We start from the raw sequence: 25,059 nt of genomic DNA on the forward strand, positions 1-25,059 counted from the left end.
TATTTGCTACCTCATTTACAGAAGTTACCCCACTGCTCCTTGAAATTTTAGTTGACAGTGTTTTTCTATTTTCCCAATAGATTTTATTTAATAGAAAATCCATGGTTATGTGCCTTTTGTGCTATGTAGATGTGGGTTCCATTTAACTACTAAACAAAATGTCTACAGTATACATACTGATTTTTATTCATAACGCAGCAGATAAGCCTCTCTATGGAAACACTTACTTGTTGGGAGGGTGCTTGTCTGGATCAATGATGAGAAAAACTGTCTGAGGATGCTGAGGGACTCATTCCAGATGTCAATCTGAGGTCCAGATGAATGCCCCTCTAATAGGACAAATAAGACCCTCATAGCCTGACTTTATTTGGTGACCCCCTTATTGACAGCATAATACTTCTGTGAGGATGGCTTTTCCTTCTTCCAGAGCAAGGCATTAGCATCCTATCTTATGAGGCAATATTCACTGTAGATATGCTAAGTGACCTAAGACTTGCTTGATTTTGCTCACTTTGAACAGAGTTGTAGAAAGAATTTGTTTAAAGGAAATGTTCTTGAGTAATAGATGAGGAAACAAAAGAAATGTTGAATTAAGAAGGGGTCAAGCAACTGTGGTGGGTACTGAAAGCCTCATTAGTGTTGGACTAAAAGAAGGGAACACTGCATCCCTATAATAAGTATTGACAATGGAGTCAATATTTGTGCTTTGTTATTTTTACTGTTGAGTATTTTTTGAGACTATATCTTTGTTTTCTTCTTTTTTTTTCTGTTATGGTTTTCTGAGGTAGAAGGGCTGAAATGAGGGCCTCCACTTCAGAAAATAGGGGTGAGTAACTATATCAGGGTCCTTTAAAATTCATATGTCATGTGCTGTATGCCACACCCTGAAGTCTCTGTGTTCATCTGTTAAATGGTTTATGGATAATATTTTCATGATGTGTCCTTATCTTTGGTGATTGCCTCTACCCTCATTTCCAAATTGTAAATTTTATTTTACTGGAGTTTTGGGTGGACTGACAAATACAGAATCTTGGAAAATTGTTGTTTTTTTAAAATTTTTTTCTTACTGTTGTTAATTATCCTTTGGTGAAATTAAGCTGTGCTTGGGATTTTCCCTAACAAATTACGGTTTCAGAATGTTGACCCCATGACTGAGATCATCATAGGTAGATCATTTTGGTCAGATCTGTAAGATCATTATGCATAATTATTGCTACTCTTCTCAGTGTTGAATGTGACTTTAGGTTTTTTTCATTTTTTGATGTGAAAAATTATATATTAAACTTTCTGAGGTCCTTCTAAGGCCATGAAGATTTTAAATGAAAAAGAACCAGGAAGTACTTCATTTTTATAAGACACAAAAAAATTCAATTTTCCATGCTGCATTAATCTCACGAAAGGTATTCGTTTGGGTTAATCAAGTGTAGAGATAGTGAAATTTCATATATTAAATAATTAATCATTATTTGTTGTTAAAATTATAACATACATCAATAAGAAAAATAGTCTGCATATTCTTTGGCATGATTACACAGGTTTTGTGTTACCTAGGGCATGGTGTTTAATACTTTAGAAATAGGTAAACTGTTTTTCTCTTGACAAAGTTCTTGTCACAAATTCTTTAAAGTAATAATTGTTTTTATTATTTTTATACTTTATTTATGTATTGTAATATATGTATTCACGTCTCCAGAACCTAGCATGGTTATTCAAATGAACTCAATGACAATTAATAAAATAGCCATGAACATTAATAATTGTAATATTAGGGAGGAAAAGAGCTCTACCAGATACTAACATGAACTGTAGAAACTCTTATCATTAAAAAGCATTTTGAGTATAATTATCAATGACAGGAACACTGGAACATATTTTGGTGTAATAAATATGATTCTAAAAATACATAATTTTTTATTCATCCATGTTAGTGTGTAAGTAGATTTGTAGTGCATGGTTGCTGTCTTAATGTGTAAAATTATATTGACATATAATATTTATGCTATAAATGGCAAGTATTAAAAAAGTACAACCCACAGTGTTTTTAAAAAAAAAAGTACTTTCTTCTAGGTTTGGTAACAAGACAATGATGTCCTGTCTCATCACTTTGTTTTTTTTAATTGAAGTATAGTTGATGTATAAGATTATAAACTTATAGTGATTCATGATTTTTAAAGGTTATACTCCATTTGTAATTATTATAAAACATTTGTTGTATTTCCTGTGTTGTACAATATATCCTTGCAGCTTATTTTATACCTAATAGTTTGTACCTCTTAATTCCCTACCCCTAATTCATCCCCTTCCTTCTCTCTCCCCAGTGGTAACCACTACTTTGTTCTCTATAGCTGTGAGTCTACTTCTTTTTTGTTACATCCACTAGTCTGTGAGGTCCTTGTGATGTCCTTATCTGGCTTTGGTATCACTGTTACATTGGCCTCATAGTATGAGTTAGGAAGTGTGTCTTTCTCTTCTTTTTTTGGAAGAGTTTGAGAAATATTGGTGTCAATTCTTCCTTAAATGTTTGGTAGAACTCACCAGTGAAGCCATACGGTCCTAGGCTTTTCTTTGCTGGTAGTTTCTTTTTTTCTTTCTTTCTTTCTTTCTTTTTTTTTTTTTTAATTTCTGACTCAGTCACTTTTTTTCCCCTCAGATCTTTATTGGAGTATAATTGTTTTACAATGTTGTGCAGTTTCCACTGTACAACAAAGTGAATCAGCTGTATTTACACCTATATCCCCATATCTCCTCCCTGCCACCCTCCCTATCTCACCCCTCTAGGCCATCACTAAGCATCAAGTTGATTTCCCTGTGTTATGCAGCTGCTTCCCACTAGCTATCTATGTTACATTTGGTAGCATATATATGTCTATATGTCTCACTTTGTCCCAGCTTCCCCTTCCCCCCACTTTTTTTTTCAATCACTTTTTTATTAATCTGTCATAGCCCATTTGGGCCATCATAACAAGACGCCACTGATGAGGTAGCATATAAATAACGAAAATTTATTTTTCACAGTTTTGGATGCTGGAATACCAGCATGGTTGAAACCAGGGGGCTGGGATGCTTGGGTAAGGGCCCTCTTTTGAGTTGAAGACTTTTTGTATCTTCAAATGGGGGATGGGATAAGAGAATTTAGTGGAGGTCTCTTTCATAAGAAGTGAATCTCATTCACTGGGTCTCCACCATCATGGTCTGAGCACTTCCCAAGTGTCGTACCTACTAATACCTTAACTTTTGGGGGTTGGGATTTTTTTTTTTTATTATTATTTTATTTTATTTTTTGGGGGGTACACCAGGTTCAATCAACTGTTTTTATACACATATCCCCATATTCCCTCCCTTCCTTGACGCCCCCCCCCGATTCCCCCCCACCCTCCCTGCCCCAGTCCTCTAAGGCATCTTCCATCCTCGAGTTGGACTCCCTTTGTTATACAACAACTTCCCACTGACTATTTTACAGTTGGTAGTATATATATGTCTGTACTACTCTCCCGCTTCTTCTCAGTTTCCCCTTCATCCCCCGCCCCCTCCCATACCTCGAGTTCTCCAGTCCATTCCCTGTATCTGCTTCCCTGTTCTTGTCACTGAGTTCATCAGTACCATTTTTAGATTCCGTATATGTGAGTTAGCATACAATATTTGTCTTTCTCTTTCTGACTTACTTCACTCTGTATGACAGATTGTAGTTCTATCCACCTCATTATATATAGCTCCATCTCATCCCTTTTTATAGCTGAGTAATATTCCATTGTATATATATGCCACACCTTCTGTATCCATTCATTTGTTGATGGGCATTTCGGTTGCTTCCATGTCCTGGCTATTGTAAAGAGTGCTGCAATAAACATTATGGTACAAGTTTCTTTTGGGATTATGGTTTTCTTTGGGTATATGCCCAGGAGTGGGATGACTGGATCATATGGTAGTTCTATTTGTAGTTTTTTAAGGAACCTCCAAGTTGTTTTCCATAGTGGCTGTACCAACTTACAGTCCCACCAACAGTGCAGGAGAGTTCCCTTTTCTCCACACCCTCTCCAACATTTGTTGTTTCCAGACTTTGTGATGATGGCCATTCTGACTGGTGTGAGGTGATACCTCATTGTGGCTTTGACTTGCATTTCTCTGATGATGAGTGATGTTGAGCATCTTTTCATGTGTTTGTTGGCCATCTGGATGTCTTCTTTGGAGAAATGTCTATTTAGGTCTTCTGCCCATTTGTGGATTGGGTTATTTGCTTTTTTGGTATGAAGCTGCATGAGCTGCTTGTATATTTTGGAGGTTAATCCTTTGTCCGTTGTTTCATAGGCAATTATTTTTTCCCATTCTGAGGGTTGCCTTTTAGTCTTGTTTATGGTTTCTTTTGCTGTGCAAAAGCTTTTAAGTTTCATGAGGTCCCATTCATTTATTCTTGATTTTATTTCCATGATTCTAGGAGGTGGGTCAAAAAGGATGTTGCTTTGATGTATGTCAAAGAGTGTTCTGCCTATGTTTTCCTCTAGGAGTTTGATAGTGTCTGGCCTTATATGTAGGTCTTTAATCCATTTTGAGTTTATTTTTGTGTATGGTGTTAGGAAGTGTTCTAATTTCATTCTTTTACATGTTGCTGTCCAATTTTCCCAGCACCACTTATTGAAGAGGCTGTCTTTTTTCCATTGTATACTCGTGCCTCCTTTGTCAAAGATAAGGTGCCCATATGTGTTTGGGCTTACTTCTGAGTTCTCTATTCTGTTCCATTGATCTTCCTTTCTATTTTTGTGCCAGTACCATACTGTCTTGATCACTATGGCCTTGTAGTATAGTTTGAAGTCAGGAAGCCTGATTCCACCAACTCCATTTTTCCTTCTCAAGATTGCTTTGGCTATTCGGGGTCTTTTGCGTTTCCATACAAATTGTAAGATTTCTTGCTCTAGTTCTGTGAAAAATGCCATTGGTAATCTGATCGGGATTGCATTAAATCTGTAAATTGCTTTGGGTAGTACAGTCATTTTCACGATGTTGATTCTTCCAATCCAGGAACATGGTATATCCCTCCATCTGTTTATGTCATCTTTGATTTCTTTCATCAATGTCTTAAAGTTTTCTGCATACAGATCTTTTGCCTCCTTAGGCAGGTTTATTCCTAGGTATTTGATTCTTTTGGTTGCAATGGTGAATGGGAGAGTTTCCTTAATTTCTCTTTCTGCTCTTCCGTTGTTAGTGTATAGGAATGCAAGAGATTTCTGTGCATTAATTTTGTATCCTGCTACTTTACTAAACTCATCAATGAGTGCTAGCAGTTTTCTGGTAGAGTCTTTAGGGTTTTCTATATATAGTATCATGTCATCTGCAAAGAGTGATAATTTTACTTCTTCTTTTCCAATTTGGATTCCTTTAATTTCTTTTTCTTCTCTGATTGCTGTGGCTAACACTTCCAAAACTATGTTGAATAACAGTGGTGAGAGTGGACACCCTTGTCTTGTTCCTGTTCTTAGAGGGAATTCTTCCAGTTTTTCTCCATTGAGAACAATGTTGGCTTTTGGTTTGTCATATATGGCTTTTATGATGTTGAGGTAATTTCCTTCTATGCCCATTTTCTGGAGAGCTTTTATCATAAATGGATGTTGAACTTTGTCAAAAGCTTTTTCTGCATCTATTGAAATGATCATATGGTTTTTATCCTTCAATTTGTTGATATGATGTATCACGTTGATTGATTTGCGTATATTGAAGAATCCTTGCATCCCAGGGATAAACCCCACTTGATCGTGGTGTATGATTTTTTTAATGTGCTGTTGCAGTCTGTTAGCTAGTATTTTGTTGAGGATTTTTGCATCTATATTCATCAGTGATATTGGTCTGTAGTTTTCTTTTTTTGTGACATCTTTGCCTGGTTTTGGTATCAGGGTGATGGTAGCCTCATAGAATGAGTTTGGGAGTGCTCCACCTTCTGCAATATTTTGGAAGAGTTTGAGAAGGATAGGTGTTAACTCTTCTCGAAATGTTTGATAGAATTCGCCTGTGAATCCATCTGGTCCTGGGCTTTTGTGTGTTGGGAGATTTTTAATCACTGCCTCAATTTCTGTACTTGTGATTGGTCTGTTCATGGTTTCTATTTCTTCCTGGTTCAGTCTTGGAAGATTGTATTTTTCTAAGAATGTATCCATTTCTTCCAGGTTATCCAATTGATTGGCATATAGTTGCTTGTAGTAGTCTCTCATGATGTTTTGTATTTCTGAGGTGTCCGTTGTGACTTCTCCTTTTTCATTTCTAATTCTGTTGATTTGCATCTTCTCCCTTTTTTTCTTGATGAGTCTGGCTAATGGTTTATCAATTTTGTTAATCTTCTCAAAGAACCAGCTTTTAGTTTTATTTATTTTTCTTATGGTTTCTTTCCTTTCTTTTTCATTTATTTCTGCTCTGATCTTTACGATTTCTTTCCTTCTGCTCACTTTGGGGTTTCTTTGTTCTTCTTTCTCTAGTTGTTTGAGGTGTAAGGTTAGGTTGTTTATTCGATCATTTTCTTGTTTCTTAAGGTAGGACTGTATTGCTATAAACTTCCCTCTTAGAACTGCTTTTGCTGCGTCCCATAGGTTTTGGGTTGTTGTGTTTTCGTTGTCATTTGTTTCTAGATACTTTTTGATTTCCTCTTTGATTTCTGTAGTGATTCCTTGGTTGTTTAAGAGTGAATTGTTTAGCCTCCATGTGTTTGTATTTTTTGCAGTTTTTTTCCTGTAATTGATATCTAGTCTCATGGCATTGTGGTCTGAGAAGATGCTTGATATGATTTCAATTTTCTTGAATTTGCTGAGGTTTGATTTGTGACCCAAGATGTGATCTATCCTGGAAAATGTTCCGTGTGCACTTGAGAAGAAAGTGTAGTCTGTCATTTTTGGATGGAATGTCCTATAAATATCAATTAAGTCGAGATGGTCTAATGTGTCATTTAAAGCTTGTGTGTCTTTATTTATTTTCTGTTTGGATGATCTGTCCATTGATGTAAGTGGGGTGTTCAAGTCTCCCACTATAATTGTGTTACTGTCGATGTCCCCTTTTATAGCTGTTAGCATTTGCCTTATGTATTGAGGTGCTCCTATATTGGGGGCATAGATATTTACCATTGTGATATGTTCTTCTTGGATGGATCCCTTGATCATTATGTAGTGTCCTTCCTTGTCTCTTTTAATAGTCTTTACTTTCAAGTCTAATTTGTCTGATATGAGTATTGCTACTCCAGCTTTCTTTTGACTTCCATTTGCATGGAATATCTTTTTCCATCCCTTCACTTTCAGTCTATATGTATCCCTTGGTCTGAAGTGGGTTTCTTGTAGGCAGCATATAGAAGGGTCTTGTTTTTGTATCCATTCAGCCAGTCTGTGTCTTTTTGTTGGAGCATTTAATCCATTTACATTTAAAGTGATTATTGACATGTGTGTTCCAATTACCATTTTCTGAATTGTTTTGGGTTTGTATTTGTAGGTGTTTTCCTTTTCTTGTGTTTCCTACTTAGAGAAGTTCCTTTAGCACTTGTTGTAAGGCTGGTTTGGTGGTGCTGAATTCTCTTAACTTTTGCTTGTCTGGAAAGCTTTTGATTTCTCCCTCAAATCTGAATGAGATTCTTGCTGGGTAAAGTATTCTTGGCTGTAGGTTTCTCTCTTTCAGGACTTTCAGTATATCCTGCCATTCCCTTCTGGTCTGCAGAGTTTCTGTAGAAAGGTCAGCTGTTATCCTGATGGGTTTTCCCTTATATGTTGTTTGTTGCTTTTCTCTTGCTGCTTTTAATATTTTTTCTTTGTGTTGAATTGTCATTAGTTTGATTAATATGTGCCTTGGTGTATTTCTCCTTGGGTTTATTCTGTATGGGACTCTCTGTGCTTCTTGGACTTGGTTAATTATTTCCTTTCCCATGTTGGGGAATTTTTCCACTAGAACCTCTTCAAATATTTTCACAGACCCTTTCTTGTTTTCTTCTTCTTCTGGGATGCCTATAATTCGAATGTTGGTACGTTTAAGGTTATCACTGAGGTCTCTGAGGCTGTCTTCTAGTCTTTTTATTTTTTTATCTTTTTCCTGCTCTGTGGCGTTTATTTCTTCCATTCTATCTTCCAACTCACTTATTCGTTCTTCTGCCTCAGTCATTCTGCTGGTTAGAGCATCTAGAGTATTTTTAATTTCAGTTATTTTGTTATCCATTGCTGTTTGTTTTTCTGAGTTCTTATGAACTGTTTCTTGTACTTTCTCTAATTTGTTATCGAGATTTTGTATCATTTTTACTATCATTACTCTAAATTCTTTTTCAGGCATTTTTCCTATTTCCTCCTCATTTATTTGGTCTTGTGGGTTTTTTTCCTGCTCCTTTGCCTGCATGGTGTTTCTTTGTTTCCTCATGGTTGTCCAAGCTTTTGGGGTTGCTTGTCCTGGTGATAGAGGTGTTTATAGAAGACTGTCCAAGCCTCAGACTAATGTCCAAGTATTGGATTAGACGAATATTCAGTCGGCTATGTCAGGTTCTCCGCAGCCCTTTCCGGTGTCCGAGGCCGTCTGCTGGTGTTCAGCTGGTTCTCTGTGGGAATGACTGTGTCCTTCCGTGCATTCCCAATGCATCTGTGGAGAGGGATGCACTCCACGTCTCTCTACTTCGCCGCCATCTTTTTCTCTACTCGCATTTCCCCACGGTGATCCTGCTTCACCACCTCCTGGAAGTCGCCAGCTCACTGGGTCTGTTCCAGCCTCGGACTGTGGCTTCTTACGCACAAACCCAAATCCTTTCTCTGGCAGCCCTCCTCACCTGCGTCCTCCGGACAACAAGCAAAGCCTCGGGGGTTGGGATTTTAAGATATGTATTTCGGGGGGAAAACATTCAGACCATTTTAAGGTCTCTCAGGATTTTCAATTTCTTCTTGAGTTACATTTGAAAGTTTTTATGTTTTTTAGAATTAGTCCATTACATCTAGATTGTTTAATTTGTTGGTATATACTTGTTCATAGTATTGTTTATAATGCTTTTCATTTCTTTGAAATCAATAGTAATTGTCCCTGTGTCCATTTGTGACATTAGTAAGTTGAATCTTCTCTCTTTTCCTCTGGTCAGTTTAGCTAAAACTTTCTGAATTTTGTTGAATTTTTCAAAGAATCAGTTTTTGGTTTCATTGATTTTTATTTTTTATTCAATTGATCAATCTTTAATCTTTATTATTTTCTATGCTAATCTTAGTTTTCTTGCTTAATGTTTAGGTTTCTCTTCTTTTTCCAGCTTCTTAAGGTATAAGGTTATATTATTGATTGAAATCTTTCTTCTTTTTTTAATGTAAGTTTTAACAGCTATAAAAATTTCCCCTCGAGTACTGCTTTAGGCATCTCATAAGTTTTGGAATATTGTGTGTTAATATTTATTCATATCAATTTAATAATTTGCCTTGAGAATGAGAGAATCTTATTTGCTTCATTGTTTGTTAGGAATGTGTTTTTTAATCTCCACTTATGTGTGAATCTTCTAAAATTCCTTCTGTTACTGATTTCTAATTTAATTCCATTGTGATCAGTGAACATACTTTGTGTGATTTCAAAGCTTTAACATTTATTTAAACTTATTTTGGGTGTTATATCTGGTCTATTCTGGAGAATGTTCAGAATATGCACTTGAGAAAAATGTGTGATCTTCTGCTTTTAGGTGGAGTATTCTGCTTAAGTCCATTAGATGTAATTTGTTTATGGTGTTGTTCAGGCACTCCACTGTCATAATGATCTTCTTTCTAATTGTTCTATTGGTTATTAAAATTAGGACATCGAAGTATCCAAATATTGCAGAGTTGTCTGTTTCTCTCTTCAAATCTGTGCAATTTTTCTTCAAGTATTTTGGGACTCTGTTGTTAGGTGTGTTTATGATTGCTGTATCTTCTTAATCGATTGACTCTTTCATCAGTTTAATTGACCCATGAAACAATTTTTGCTTGAAAACAAATTTTGTCTGATATTAGTATAGTCACTCTAGCTCTGTTTTGGTTACAATTTATATGAAATATTTATTTCATGCTTTAATTTAAACCAGTTGGTGTCTTTGAATCTGAAGTGCCTCTCTTGCAGATAACAAATAATTGGATCATGTTTTTAAATCCATTTTGCCAATCTCTGCCTTTCACTTACACATCTTAAACTATTTCTGTTTAATGCAATTACTAATAAAGGAAGACTAATGCCATTTTGCTATTCATTTTTTTTTTCTGTGTGTCATATTTTTTGGTCTTCACTATTGCTTTTTTTATATTAGGTAGATACTATTGAGTATACTATTTAAAATTCTTTATTTCCTTGTTGTTTTTACTATATATTTTTAAGCTATTTTCTTACTGGTTGCCCTAGGGGAAACAATTAACTTCTTAATTTATAACAAACATTCTGATTAATACCAATTTAATTTCAATGGTATTTAAAATCTTTGCTTCCATATTGCTCCATTTCCCCTGTATGTTGTCATTGTCACAAATTATGTCTATACTTATGTACTCATCCCCACAAACTGATAATTTTTGTTTTATGCAGTTATTCAAGCATATAATAGGAAAAGAGATGAGTGAAAAATACATTAATGCTGGCTTTTGTATTTGCATATGTAGTTGCCTTTACCGATGTTATTTATTTCTTCATGTGGATTCAGATTATTTTATATTGTTCATTCATTTCTGCTTCACTCCCTTTGACATTTGTTGTAGGGCAAGTCTGCTGTCAAAGAACATTCTCAGTTTTTGTTGCTCTGAGAATGTCTTAATCTTTCCTTCATTTTTGTAGGGCATTATTGTCAGATCAAGAATTCCTAGTTGAATGTCTTTTTGTTTCAGCACTTTGAAAGTGTTATCTTACTGCCTTCTGACCCCATGTTGTGTGATGAAAAATCACTTATTTTATTGAAGTTCACGTCTATGTGATGAGTCCCTTCTCGATTGCTGCTTTAAAGGTTCTCTCTTTGTATTTCTATTTGAACAGTTTCATAATGATGTGTCTTGGTATGAATCGGTTTCAATTTATCCTACATAGAGTTCGCTAGATTGCTTGTATAGGTAGTTTATTATTTTTCATCAACTTTGGGCAGTTTTGTCCATTATTACTTGTAATATACTTTCTGTTCCTTCTTTTCTTCTTTTGTGACTCTCAGTATGCATATGTTGGTATGCTGGATGGTAGCCTTATGTGACTTTTAGGCTATGTTCATTAAAAATAAATGTTCTCTTCCTATAACTGTATAATTTCGATTGACATCTTCAAGTTAGTTTTATTTTTTTTTTGTCAGCTCAAATTTGTCTTGGATCCCTTTTTGTGAGTTTTTAAACCTTTGCTATTGTACTTTTCAACTCCAGAATTTCTACTTGATTTTGTTTGAAAACTTTCTCTTTATTAATATACCTATTTCATGATACAGTGTTTGTGGGGTTCGGCTAGTTCTTAAATATGTTTTCCATTAGCTCTTTCAACATACATAAAGTAACTGATTTAAAATATTTGTCTTTGAGTCCAAAGTATTGGCTTTTCAGGGAGAGTCTATTACTTGTTCTTATTTTTTGTCTGTGTGTGTGGGATATACTTTATTGTTTCTTTGAATGCCTGGTACATTTATGTTGAAAATTGGACATTATGAATATCATGATGTGGCAACACTGCAAATCAGATCATTTGCCTTCCCTGTATTTGTTGTTTCTTTCTGTTATTGAAGTTGTTTCTGGTATGTGTTCACTGAAGACTCTGGTTCATTAGACTAGGGGTCAGTGAAAAATTGGACAAAAATTTCCTTAAAAAACCTTGAAAACAAAAAAATTCCCTGTCTTTGCAGAACTCTCTCTGTGTATGTTAGTATATGCCTTTCACACTTAGCCAGGCATTTTAAACTTTCCCTTGGCCTCATTTTTTGTTTGCCACAAGCCTCAAGTACATCCACAGAGGAGACCTTAGACCTTCTCAAGTCTTCCCTAAATGAGCATGTATCTACATCTGTGCTGCCCTTATAGATTCTGAGGAACACATGGAATTATCTGATAGTCATTACTCCAAACAAACAAAAAATTCATTCCTGAACTTTCATCATAAGGTTTTGGGTTAATTTATTATTTGTTACAACTGTAATCCATTGCATTAGGCAGCAGTGACAAACAATGTAAATTACTACCAATCCAGCTACTATAGGATAAAATGAGTTCTGAATTAGAAGAAATGAAAGCAAGTCTTTGAACCAGTGTTTTGGGGGCCAAAATAAATCATAAATTAAAAGAAGAAATTATAATCCTTTGATATGAGGTCAGTCCGACTCTTTCTTTTACCAGTACGAGGAATGTGGCTGTTATTTTCAATAATAACACTGAGTGGGGAATAAGACATGGGACTGGTTTTAGTTAAATAGCTCAAAGTTTCCAGATTTTAGACATTGAGCTATGTTTCTTGATTAAGAGAACCTAGTGGTAGCTAATTCTTGGTGAATTTGTAGATTTGCAAAAAGTTGATAATGCAAGCATATGCCACTTTTTTATTACTCTTTTTGAAGGGACAGGTGTTGGAGTTCCTCATGTAACAGTTTTGGTGCTGTCACTTCTCATTTCCTTTTTGATTTTGCCAGTGTGTAATAAAGTTTGTGGTATCTTGAAAGGATTATAATCACTTACATATCTTATTTTCAGAAATGTCTTAAAATAATTTGAAAACTTTTTAATTGAGTTATTTGTTTCACTCTTCAGTTGAAAGAGTTGATTATAGGCTATGGAAGAAAAATTTTTATCATAAATATAATTTGAATATAACCTACCATGGTTCTAGTGCTTGCAGTTTATCTATAAAATTATATTCTTACATCACAAAATACAGTACTACTGAATGAGAAGTGTATGCAAATTTTTTATTTATCTTTTTATTAAAGAGAAATTTTATTGTTATTCTGTCTGCATTCTGTGAAAAGGATAGTTTACGTTTTATGAATAACATGAAATGGAATATATACTATGTAGCTTCACATATGGTGATTGATAAAAAATGAAAGGTTTATGAATATGCTCTTTAAAATACCTGGAAAACGAGCACATGATATTTGAGATTATTTCAACAAGGGCTTATGTTCACGAAAAGCGATAAAATTTTATAAATGGAACTCTGTGAGGGAGATACATTAAGGAATTTTAAAAGTCCAGTAGTATCAGGAGAGAGGTAGAAATTAGGGGTTGCAAAGGGCAGTAAGACTTGTTCATGGGAGGATGTAGCATGGACAAGAAGAATAAAAACAAAAAAGTGTAGAAAAAAATAGGGAGATTTTGACTTAGATATACGGGCCTACCATGAGCACCCATCCTAGTGTGCATGGGAATTCATTCCACTTTACGAAGCACAGGACATGTAAACGTGTAGAAGACACATTAACACTACAAACACACAAAAAATGCAAAAACACAAATAAAAATAAAGCAAAATGTACGTGCCTGTTTTGTTACGCTTGTGCTGTCAGACCTGCATTGAGTCCTGATGAAGGACAGAGGTACTTCGGAAGCAGGTGAAGGATTAACCCCACTGGCATGGATCTTGATCTCTGAGGAACTGGGTGCAATTCTAAATCATGTCTGTGATTTCTGTCTACTTCTCAGGTGCAGTTGCCAGACACGGCTGGCCATAGACTGAGATGAGCAGACCTTTTTGGCATGGTCTGAAGACTGGAGGTGTGAGGGAGTCCTGGAAGAACTGGGGCGGGCCCAGGGAGCTGAGCCTGCCCGTGGATCGCTGCGGACGGTACGCATTCCCCTGGCCCAAGACCTGTCATTCATTGCATACCAGGGGATCCTCGGACCCGCCGAGGAGCTCCAGAGTGGATGGACTGTTTCTCTTGCTGAGTGGCCTGGGGGCTGTGGATTCTCCATGCTGTTGGATGATGTCGAGGTCACTGGCTCCTCCTCGCAGCCGCCCAGCCTGTGCTGTTGGGTTCTTGCGGCGTCCCAGCACGTGCTCGGATCGATGATGACCCCCTCATATGCATTCCTTGGAAAATCTGAACAAAATGAGTGAGCACTCACTACCGTCTCCTCATCGAACCTGAGGTCCAGCACGTTGCCTCCCCTGGGGTTAGGGGATAGTCAGGGGTGAGGGCCAGCTTCCCCTTGTGGACACGCATGCAAACAGCACACAGGGCGGCAGTATTGGAGAGGCTCGCGGCTGAGGGTCGGCCCGTGTCCTCGCATTGGCTGTCTCATCCACGACTGCGAGGTGCTTGGTGACGGTGCAGTGAGGGATGGCGAGGCCGCCAGGCTGCCTGCTGGTGGTATGAGTCGGAGCATGTGCTGGCCTAGACCCAGTGAGCTTGAGGCTTGGAGAGGTGTGTTTTGGCCCGGTCCCCGTATTGGGTGGGACCCTCACGGGGCCAGGGTGTTTTTCAAAGCCAAAGAGAAGAAGCTTGGGTGGCTTCTGAGTAGAGTCTGAGGCCAGGCATGTGTCACTTCCTCTTGTTGCCTCTTGGCTCGGTGAGGTTCCTGAGTGGCAGACGGGATGGGATCAGGGTCAGGGCAGCGGGGGCCAGGAGGCGAGATTGTGAGGCGGCGGTGGAGGGGCCTGAGGAATTAGGTCTCGGTGGTGCCCTTGGCAGCTCCTCAATTGCAACTCCTGGCACAGTGGTGGCGAGGAGCGGGACACTGTGGGACGTGCCAAGGACCGAGTGCTACATTGAATCCTGTGGGATGGCCAATGGCCTGGATAGGAAGGGATGGGCACAGCGAGGCCAGGTGCAGTGTGACTTTATGGGACAGGCTGTCATCATTGTGCTGCAGGAGCTGTCCTGGGCTACCCAAGGAGGCCTCTGGTCCCTGAAGGGCTGCCTGCGGCTGCCTTCGGAGAAGAGAGCTCTGGCGTTCCATGTTGATGCACTGCGTTGGTGATTTTGGTGTAGCTCTTGGGGGCCTCATGCTGGAGGAATGATGCCCAAAGATTGTCTAACAGGCGCCTTGAAGAGATCTACGTCCTCAGTAGTGGGGCTGGACAGCCTAGGGGAAGGTGAGTTGTGCTAAGATGCCCTTTGGCCCCTGGTCAGGGAATTGGCAAGGTGAAAGTGTATCTCCCGGAGGTCGTGACATGGCCGTCCTTAGTGGCCCTGAGGCCTTTCTCAGGGCCCGCAGTTTATGGGAGGAATCCCGGAGGTGTGGCTGAGATGGGGCAGTGGTTGTGGTGCCAGGTATGTTGCTGTGGACAGCCACTTGCTCCCTGGGCAGGGTTCCTGGTCTGCTTGCACAGCAGTGGGCTTCTGTTTGAAGTGTTTGTCTCGTCCTCTTGGTTGGCACCTTGTATCTCTGTGAGGTCCTTGATGGTGTTGCTATGTAGGAGAAGAGGCATGCGGTCACCTGGCATGTGGTGGACTTCGTCACCACCGCCATGGTTGCTGACTGTCTTCCCTGGTGCTCAGGGTCCCCCATGTGGGCATAGCGTCTGAGGCTTGCTGTCTATACATGTCGCCCTGCGGGCAGGAGATGGGAACTTTGGACAAGCGGTCGAGCATTTGAGCGTTTCATTGGGGGTCAGGGCGCCAAATCCTGTGGGATGTGGAGCTGCCAGGACCTGGCCGGAACGGTCGGCTGCTGTCCGAGGAGTTTGACTCCCGGTCATGGTGTCTATAGACCACCACACCTGACATCGGGCTTCCGCACGTCTCTGGAAAGGATTTGGCTTAGTTGGCTAGATAGGGCCCTGGCTTTGAAGTACTTTGGCCCCTTTGAGAGGAAGACAGGCTGCATCTTCCCTGTAGCCATGTGTAGGGTGGTGACACCAGCCTTCATGTGCGAGGTACCGTTGTTCCCGGTGGCATGGGGACTGGCTGCCAAAGGCACATCAGCTGTGCTAAGAGCTGTCAGGGTCTCCACGTCTCTGGGGACTTCACTACAATGGGCGGGATGCCGGCACCCGTCGAGTCTGTGTGCGCTGATCAAAAGGCATGGCTGTTGGGGATAGGGAGCCTGTAGCCGTTTGCAGCAGCCCCTCAGAGTCAGGGTTTGCCTGAGGGCTCTTGAAGGTGGCAGGGGGGTTGTGCCATTCTGTGGGGTTCCCGAGGCAAGGGCCCTGTGTTCCAGGTGTGCTTTCTCCTGTTCGAGGACTTTGCAGAGGGACACATGGACATTCAGAGACCAAGGCGCACCTACAGGGGCCCACGCAGAAAGCCGCTTATGCGCACTTGTGCACACAGACTAACACAATCAGGTGCCCATACACTTACCCCATGACTCACACAAGCACTAGAACCTGCATACCTTCGTGCAGTTGTCTGTCATACCCGCATTGACTCTTCTCCAAGGGACAAAGGTCCTTGGGAAGCAGGTGCAGGGTAACGTTACCCACCCCCAGGGTACCGTTGGCCTGGGTCTTGTTCTCTGAGTAACTGGGTGGCGTTCTAAAGCATGGCTGTGATTGCTGCCCACTTCTCAGGTGCAGTCGCCAGGCACGGCTGGCCGTCGGCTGAGATGGGCAGACCTTCTTGGCGTGGTGTGAAGACTGGATGTGCGAGGAAATACCGGAAGAAGTGCGACGGGCCCAGGGTGCTGAGCTTGGCCGGGGATCACTACGGATGGTACGCATTCCCCTGGCCCAACACGTGTCATTCATTGCATACCAGGGGTTCCTCGGACCCGCCGAGGAGCTCCAGAGTGGATGGACTGTTTCTCTTGCTGAGTGGCCTGGGGGCTGTGGATTCTCCATGCTGTTGGATGATGTCGAGGTCACTGGCTCCTCCTCGCAGCCGCCCAGCCTGTGCTGTTGGGTTCTTGCGGCGTCCCAGCACGTGCTCGGATCGATGATGACCCCCTCATATGCATTCCTTGGAAAATCTGAACAAAATGAGTGAGCACTCACTACCGTCTCCTCATCGAACCTGAGGTCCTGCACGTTGCCTCCCCTGGGGTTAGGGGATAGTCAGGGGTGAGGGCCAGCTTCCCCTTGTGGACACGCATGCAAACAGCACACAGGGCGGCAGTATTGGAGAGGCTCGCGGCTGAGGGTCGGCCCGTGTCCATGCATTGGCTGGCTCATCCAGGACTGCGAGGTGCTTGGTGACGGTGCAGTGAGGGATGGCGAGGCCGCCAGGCTGCCTGCTGGTGGTATGAGTCGGAGCATGTGCTGGCCTAGACCCAGTGAGCTCGAGGCTTGGAGAGGTGTGTTTTTGCCTGGTTCCCATATTGGACGGGGCCCTTGTGGGAGCAGGGTGCTTTTCAAAGCCAAAGAGAGGAAGCTTGGGTGGTTTCTGAGTTGAGCCAGAGGCCAGGCACCTGTCGCTTCCTCACTTGGCTCGGTGAGGTTCTTGAGTGGCAGACGGGGTGGGATCGGGGTCAGGGCGGTGGGGACCGGGAGGCGGGATTGTTAGGTGGCGGTGGGAGGGGTTGAGGAATTAGGCCTCGGTGGTTCCCTTGGCAGGTCCTCGACTGCAACTGCTGGCACAGTGGTGGCGCCGATCGGGATACTGTGGACTGTGCCGAGGACTGAGTGCTACATTGAATCCTGTGAGATGGCCGATGGCCTAGACAGGACGGTATGGGCACGGCGAGGCCGGGTGCAGTGTGACTTCTTGGACGGGCTGTCATCATGGTGCTGCAGGCGCTGTCCTCGGCTTCTCAAGGAGATCTCTAGTCCCTGAAGGGCTGCCTGTGGCTGGCTACGGAGAAGAGGGCTTTGGCGGTCCCTGTGGACGCGCTGCGCTGGTGCCTTTGGTGTAGCCCTGGGGGCCCCATGCCAGAGGAATGACACCAAAGAATGTCTTACAGGCGCCTCGAAGAGATCTACGTGCTCAGTAGTGGGGCCGGCCAGCTCAAGGAAAGGTGAAATCTGCGAAGCTTCCCTTTGGCCCCTGGTCAGGGAGTTGGCAAGGCGAAAGTGTATCTCCCGGAGGGCACGACATGGCCGTCCTTGGTGGCCCTGAGGCCTTTTGCAGGGCCCTCAGTTTACGGGAGGAAGCCCGGAGGTGTGGCTGAGATGGGGCAGTGGTTGTGGTGCCAGGTGTGTTGCCGTGGACAGCCACTTGCTCCCTGGGCAGGGTTCCTGGTCTGCTTGCGCGGCAGTGGGCTTCTGTTTGAAGTGTGTGTCTCGTCCTCTTGGTTGGCACCTTGTATCTCTGTGAGGTCCTTGGTGGTGTTGCTATGTAGGAGAAGAGGCGTGCGGTCACCTGGCATGCGGTGGACTTCGTCGCCACCGCCATGGTTGCTGACTGTCTTCCCTGGTGCTCAGTGTGCCCCGTGTGGGCATCGCGTCTGAGGTTTGCTGTCGGAGTGAGTCGCCCTGCGGGCAGGAGATGGGAACTTTGCACAAGGGCTCGAGCGTTTGAGCGTTTCTTCGGGGGTCAGGGCTGTAGATGCGGTGGGCCGTGGAGCTGCCTGGACCTGGCCGGGACTGTAGGCTGGTGTCCGAGGAGTTCGACTCCCGGTCATGGTGTCTGAAGACCACCACTTCCCATAGTCAGCTTTCCCACGCGTCTCTGGATAGGAATTTGGCTTAGTTGGCTGGAAGAGGCACCTGGCCTTGAAGTCCTTTAGTGCCTTTGAGAAGAAGGCAGGCTGCATCTTCCCTGTAGCCATGTGTAGGGCGGAGACAAAGGCCTTCATGTGCGAGGTACCGTTGTCCCCAGTGGCATGGGCTCTGGCTGTCAAGGGCACATCAGGTGTGCTAGGAGCTGGCGGGGTCTCCACGACTCTGGGGCCATCACTCCCATGGGTGAGAGGCCGGCCCCCATCGAGTCTATGTGCTCTGGTCAGAAGGCAAGGTTGTTGGAGATCGGGAGCCCGGTGCTGGTTGCAGCAGCCCTTCAAGTTCAGGGTGTGCCTGAGGGCTCTTGAAGGTGGCAGGGGTGTTCTGCCATTCTGTGGGGGATCCCGAGGCAAGGGCCCTGTGTTCCAGGCATGCCTTCGCCTGTTCAAGGACTTTGCAGAGGGGCACACAGACAATCAGAGACCCAGGCACACCTACAGGGCCCCACGCAGAAAGCCGCTTAGACGCCCTTTTGCGCAGAGACTAACACACTCCGGTGCCCACTCACTTACCTCCTGACGCACACAAGCACTGGTACGTGCGTACCTTTGAAGAGTTGTCTGTCATGCCCGCATTGAGTCTTCTCCAAGGGACAAAGGTCCTTGGGAAGCAGGTGCAGGGTAACGTTACCCACCCGCAGGGTACCGTTGGCCTGGGTCTTGTTCTCTGAGTACCTGGGTGGCGTTCTAAAGCATGCCTGTGATTGCTGCCCACTTCTCAGGTGCAGTCGCCAGGCACGGCTGGCCGTCGGCTGAGATGGGCAGACCTTCTTGGCGTGGTGTGAAGACTGGATGTGCGAGGAAATCCCGGAAGAAGTGCGACGGGCCCAGGGTGCTGAGCTTGGCCAGGGATCACTACGGATGGTATGCATTCCCCTGGCCCAACACGTGTCATTCATTGCATACCAGGGTTTCCTCGGACCCGCCGAGGAGCTCCAGAGTGGATGGACTGTTTCTCTTGCTGAGTGGCCTGGGGGCTGTGGATTCTCCATGCTGTTGGATGATGTCGAGGTCACTGGCTCCTCCTCGCAGCCGCCCAGCCTGTGCTGTTGGGTTCTTGCGGCGTCCCAGCACGTGCTCGGATCGATGATGACCCCCTCGTATGCATTCCTTGGAAAATCTGAACAAAATGAGTGAGCACTCACTACCGTCTCCTCATCGAACCTGAGGTCCAGCACGTTGCCTCCCCTGGGGTTAGGGGATAGTCAGGGGTGAGGGCCAGCTTCCCCTTGTGGACACGCATGCAAACAGCACACAGGGCGGCAGTATTGGAGAGGCTCGCGGCTGAGGGTCGGCCCGTGTCCACGCATTGGCTGGCTCATCCAGGACTGCGAGGTGCCTGGTGACTGTGCAGTGAGGGATGGCGAGGCCGCCAGGCTGCCTGCTGGTGGTATGAGTCGTTGCATGTGCTGGCCTAGACCCAGTGAGCTCGAGGCTTGGAGAGGTGTGTTTTTGCCGGGTTCCCATATTGGAAGGGGCCCTTGTGGGAGCAGGGTGCTTTTCAAAGCCAAAGAGAGGAAGCTTGGGTGGTTTCTGAGTTGAGCCCGAGGCCAGGCACCTGTCGCTTCCTCACTTGGCTCGGTGAGGTTCTTGAGTGGCAGACGGGGTGGGATCGGGGTCAGGGCGGTGGGGACCGGGAGGCGGGATTGTTAGGTGGCGGTGGGAGGGGTTGAGGAATTAGGCCTCGGTGGTTCCCTTGGCAGGTCCTCGACTGCAACTGCTGGCACAGTGGTGGCGCCGATCGGGATACTGTGGACTGTGCCGAGGACTGAGTGCTACATTGAATCCTGTGAGACGGCCGATGGCCTAGACAGGACGGTACGGGCACGGCGAGGCCCGGGGCAGTGTGACTTCTTGGACGAGCTGTCATCATGGTGCTGCAGGCGCTGTCCTCGGCTTCTCAAGGAGATCTCTAGTCCCTGAAGGGCTGCCTGTGGCTGGCTACGGAGAAGAGGGCTTTGGCGGTCCCTGTGGACGCGCTGCGCTGGTGCCTTTGGTGTAGCCGTGGGGGCCCCATGCCAGAGGAATGACACCAAAGAATGTCTTACAGGCGCCTCGAAGAGATCTACGTGCTCAGTAGTGGGGCCGGCCAGCTTAAGGAAAGGTGAAATCTGCGAAGCTTCCCTTTGGCCCCTGGTTAGGGAGTTGGCAAGGCGAAAGTGTATCTCCCGGAGGGCACGACATGGCCATCCTTGGTGGCCCCGAGGCCTTTTGCAGGGCCCTCAGTTTACGGGAGGAAGCCCGGAGGTGTGGCTGAGATGGGGCAGTGGTTGTGGTGCCAGGTGTGTTGCCGTGGACAGCCACTTGCTCCCTGGGCAGGGTTCCTGGTCTGCTTGTGCGGCAGTGGGCTTCTGTTTGAAGTGTGTGTCTCGTCCTCTTGGTTGGCACCTTGTATCTCTGTGAGGTCCTTGGTGGTGTTGCTATGTAGGAGAAGAGGCGTGCGGTCACCTGGCATGCGGTGGACTTCGTCGCCACTGCCATGGTTGCTGACTGTCTTCCCTGGTGCTCAGTGTGCCCCGTGTGGGCATCGCGTCTGAGGTTTGCTGTCAGAGTGAGTCGCCCTGCGGGCAGGAGATGGGAACTTTGCACAAGGGCTGGAGCGTTTGAGCGTTTCTTCGGGGGTCAGGGCTGTAGATGCGGTGGGCCGTGGAGCTGCCTGGACCTGGCCGGGACTGTAGGCTGGTGTCCGAGGAGTTCGACTCCCGGTCATGGTGTCTGAAGACCACCACTTCCCATAGTCAGCTTTCCCACGCGTCTCTGGATAGGAATTTGGCTTAGTTGTCTGGAAGAGGCACCTGGCCTTGAAGTCCTTTAGTGCCTTTGAGAAGAAGGCAGGCTGCATCTTCCCTGTAGCCATGTGTAGGGCGAAGACAAAGGCCTTCATGTGCGAGGTACCGTTGTCCCCAGTGGCATGGGCTCTGGCTGTCAAGGGCACATCAGGTGTGCTAGGAGCTGGCGGGGTCTCCACGACTCTGGGGCCATCACTCCCATGGGTGAGAGGCCGGCCCCCATCGAGTCTATGTGCTCTGGTCAGAAGGCAAGGTTGTTGGAGATCGGGAGCCCGGTGCTGGTTGCAGCAGCCCTTCAAGTTCAGGGTGTGCCTGAGGGCTCTTGAAGGTGGCAGGGGTGTTCTGCATTCTGTGGGGGATCCCGAGGCAAGGGCCCTGTGTTCCAGGCATGCCTTCGCCTGTTCAAGGACTTTGCAGAGGGGCACACAGACAATCAGAGACCCAGGCACACCTACAGGGCCCCACGCAGAAAGCCGCTTACACGCCCTTTTGCGCAGAGACTAACACACTCCGGTGCCCACTCACTTACCTCCTGACGCACACAAGCACTGGTACGTGCGTACCTTTGAAGAGTTGTCTGTCATGCCCACATTGAGTCTTCTCCAAGGGACAAAGGTCCTTGGGAAGCAGGTGCAGGGTAACGTTACCCACCCCCAGGGTACCGTTGGCCTGGGTCTTGTTCTCTGAGTACCTGGGTGGCGTTCTAAAGCATGGCTGTGATTGCTGCCCACTTCTCAGGTGCAGTCGCCAGGCACGGCTGGCCGTCGGCTGAGATGGGCAGACCTTCTTGGCGTGGTGTGAAGACTGGATGTGCGAGGAAATCCCGGAAGAAGTGCGACGGGCCCAGGGTGCTGAGCTTGGCCAGGGATCACTACGGATGGTACGCATTCCCCTGGCCCAACACGTGTCATTCATTGCATACCAGGGGTTCCTCGGACCCGCCGAGGAGCTCCAGAGTGGATGGACTGTTTCTCTTGCTGAGTGGCCTGGGGGCTGTGGATTCTCCATGCTGTTGGATGATGTCGAGGTCACTGGCTCCTCCTCGCAGCCACCCAGCCTGTGCTGTTGGGTTCTTGCGGCGTCCCAGCACGTGCTCGGATCGATGATGACCCCCTCATATGCATTCCTTGGAAAATCTGAACAAAATGAGTGAGCACTCACTACCGTCTCCTCATCGAACCTGAGGTCCAGCACGTTGCCTCCCCTGGGGTTAGGGGATAGTCAGGGGTGAGGGCCAGCTTCCCCTTGTGGACACGCATGCAAACAGCACACAGGGCGGCAGTATTGGAGAGGCTCGCGGCTGAGGGTCGGCCCGTGTCCACGCATTGGCTGGCTCATCCAGGACTGCGAGGTGCTTGGTGACGGTGCAGTGAGGGATGGCGAGGCCGCCAGGCTGCCTGCTGGTGGTATGAGTCGGAGCATGTGCTGGCCTAGACCCAGTGAGCTCGAGGCTTGGAGAGGTGTGTTTTTGCCGGGTTCCCATATTGGAAGGGGCCCTTGTGGGAGCAGGGTGCTTTTCAAAGCCAAAGAGAGGAAGCTTGGGTGGTTTCTGAGTTGAGCCGGAGGCCAGGCACCTGTCGCTTCCTCACTTGGCTCGGTGCGGTTCTTGAGTGGCAGACGGGGTGGGATCGGGGTCAGGGCGGTGGGGACCGGGAGGCGGGATTGTTAGGTGGCGGTGGGAGGGGTTGAGGAATTAGGCCTCGGTGGTTCCCTTGGCAGGTCCTCGACTGCAACTGCTGGCACAGTGGTGGCGCCGATCGGGATACTGTGGACTGTGCCGAGGACTGAGTGCTACATTGAATCCTGTGAGATGGCCGATGGCCTAGACAGGACGGTATGGGCATGGCGAGGCCCGGGGCAGTGTGACTTCTTGGACGGGCTGTCATCATGGTGCTGCAGGCGCTGTCCTCGGCTTCTCAAGGAGATCTCTAGTCCCTGAAGGGCTGCCTGTGGCTGGCTACGGAGAAGAGGGCTTTGGCGGTCCCTGTGGACGCGCTGCGCTGGTGCCTTTGGTGTAGCCGTGGGGGCCCCATGCCAGAGGAATGACACCAAAGAATGTCTTCCAGGCGCCTCGAAGAGATCTACGTGCTCAGTAGTGGGGCCGGCCAGCTTAAGGAAAGGTGAAATCTGCGAAGCTTCCCTTTGGCCCCTGGTCAGGGAGTTGGCAAGGCGAAAGTGTATCTCCTGGAGGGCACGACATGGCCGTCCTTGGTGGCCCCGAGGCCTTTTGCAGGGCCCTCAGTTTACGGGAGGAAGCCCGGAGGTGTGGCTGAGATGGGGCAGTGGTTGTGGTGCCAGGTGTGTTGCCGTGGACAGCCACTTGCTCCCTGGGCAGGGTTCCTGGTCTGCTTGCGCGGCAGTGGGCTTCTGTTTGAAGTGTGTGTCTCGTCCTCTTGGTTGGCTCCTTGTGTCTTTGTGAGGTCCTTGGTGGTGTTGCTATGTAGGAGAAGAGGCGTGCGGTCACCTGGCATGCGGTGGAGTTCGTCGCCACCGCCATGGTTGCTGACTGTCTTCCCTGGTGCTCAGTGTGCCCCGTGTGGGCATCGCGTCTGAGGTTTGCTGTCGGAGTGAGTCGCCCTGCGGGCAGGAGATGGGAACTTTGCACAAGGGCTCGAGCGTTTGAGCGTTTCTTCGGGGGTCAGGGCTGTAGATGCGGTGGGCCGTGGAGCTGCCTGGACCTGGCCGGGAGTGTAGGCTGGTGTCCGAGGAGTTCGACTGCCAGTCATGGTGTCTGAAGACCACCACTTCCCATAGTCAGCTTTCCCACGCGTCTCTGGATAGGAATTTGGCTTAGTTGGCTGGAAGAGGCACCTGGCCTTGAAGTCCTTTAGTGCCTTTGAGAAGAAGGCAGGCTGCATCTTCCCTGTAGCCATGTGTAGGGCGGAGACAAAGGCCTTCATGTGCGAGGTACCGTTGTCCCCAGTGGCATGGGCTCTGGCTGTCAAGGGCACATCAGGTGTGCTAGGAGCTGGCGGGGTCTCCACGACTCTGGGGCCATCACTCCCATGGGTGAGAGGCCGGCCCCCATCGAGTCTATGTGCTCTGGTCAGAAGGCAAGGTTGTTGGAGATCGGGAGCCCGGTGCTGGTTGCAGCAGCCCTTCAAGTTCAGGGTGTGCCTGAGGGCTCTTGAAGGTGGCAGGGGTGTTCTGCCATTCTGTGGGGGATCCCGAGGCAAGGGCCCTGTGTTCCAGGCATGCCTTCGCCTGTTCAAGGACTTTGCAGAGGGGCACACAGACAATCAGAGACCCAGGCACACCTACAGGGCCCCACGCAGAAAGCCGCTTAGACGCCCTTTTGCGCAGAGACTAACACACTCCGGTGCCCACTCACTTACCTCCTGACGCACACAAGCACTGGTACGTGCGTACCTTTGAAGAGTTGTCTGTCATGCCCGCATTGAGTCTTCTCCAAGGGACAAAGGTCCTTGGGAAGCAGGTGCAGGGTAACGTTACCCACCCCCAGGGTACCGTTGGCCTGGGTCTTGTTCTCTGAGTACCTGGGTGGCGTTCTAAAGCATGCCTGTGATTGCTGCCCACTTCTCAGGTGCAGTCGCCAGGCACGGCTGGCCGTCGGCTGAGATGGGCAGACCTTCTTGGCGTGGTGTGAAGACTGGATGTGCGAGGAAATCCCGGAAGAAGTGCGACGGGCCCAGGGTGCTGAGCTTGGCCAGGGATCACTACGGATGGTACGCATTCCCCTGGCCCAACACGTGTCATTCATTGCATACCAGGGGTTCCTCGGACCCGCCGAGGACCTCCAGAGTGGATGGACTGTTTCTCTTGCTGAG

General features: G+C 46.4%; 5 non-coding genes across 5 annotated transcripts; all 5 read left to right on the forward strand.

Annotated features, from left to right (window-relative positions):
* The first annotated feature begins 248 nt into the window (after positions 1-248).
* Positions 249-315, forward strand: LOC130847276 (small nucleolar RNA SNORD109A). The gene has a single exon (XR_009052057.1). It is a non-coding gene; the product is annotated as a small nucleolar RNA SNORD109A (small nucleolar RNA).
* Positions 316-13,944: 13,629 nt separating this feature from the next.
* Positions 13,945-14,037, forward strand: LOC130847107 (small nucleolar RNA SNORD116). Its single transcript, XR_009051899.1, has one exon. It is a non-coding gene; the product is annotated as a small nucleolar RNA SNORD116 (small nucleolar RNA).
* A 2,719-nt stretch (positions 14,038-16,756) lies between these two features.
* LOC130847108 (small nucleolar RNA SNORD116) lies at positions 16,757-16,849 on the forward strand. The gene has a single exon (XR_009051900.1). It is a non-coding gene; the product is annotated as a small nucleolar RNA SNORD116 (small nucleolar RNA).
* Positions 16,850-19,562: 2,713 nt separating this feature from the next.
* LOC130847198 (small nucleolar RNA SNORD116) lies at positions 19,563-19,655 on the forward strand. Its single transcript, XR_009051990.1, has one exon. It is a non-coding gene; the product is annotated as a small nucleolar RNA SNORD116 (small nucleolar RNA).
* Positions 19,656-22,367: 2,712 nt separating this feature from the next.
* LOC130847109 (small nucleolar RNA SNORD116) lies at positions 22,368-22,460 on the forward strand. The gene has a single exon (XR_009051901.1). It is a non-coding gene; the product is annotated as a small nucleolar RNA SNORD116 (small nucleolar RNA).
* Positions 22,461-25,059: the final 2,599 nt, after the last annotated feature.

Source organism: Hippopotamus amphibius, chromosome 2 (assembly GCF_030028045.1).
Source record: "Hippopotamus amphibius kiboko isolate mHipAmp2 chromosome 2, mHipAmp2.hap2, whole genome shotgun sequence".
Taxonomy (NCBI): Eukaryota; Metazoa; Chordata; class Mammalia; order Artiodactyla; family Hippopotamidae; genus Hippopotamus; species Hippopotamus amphibius.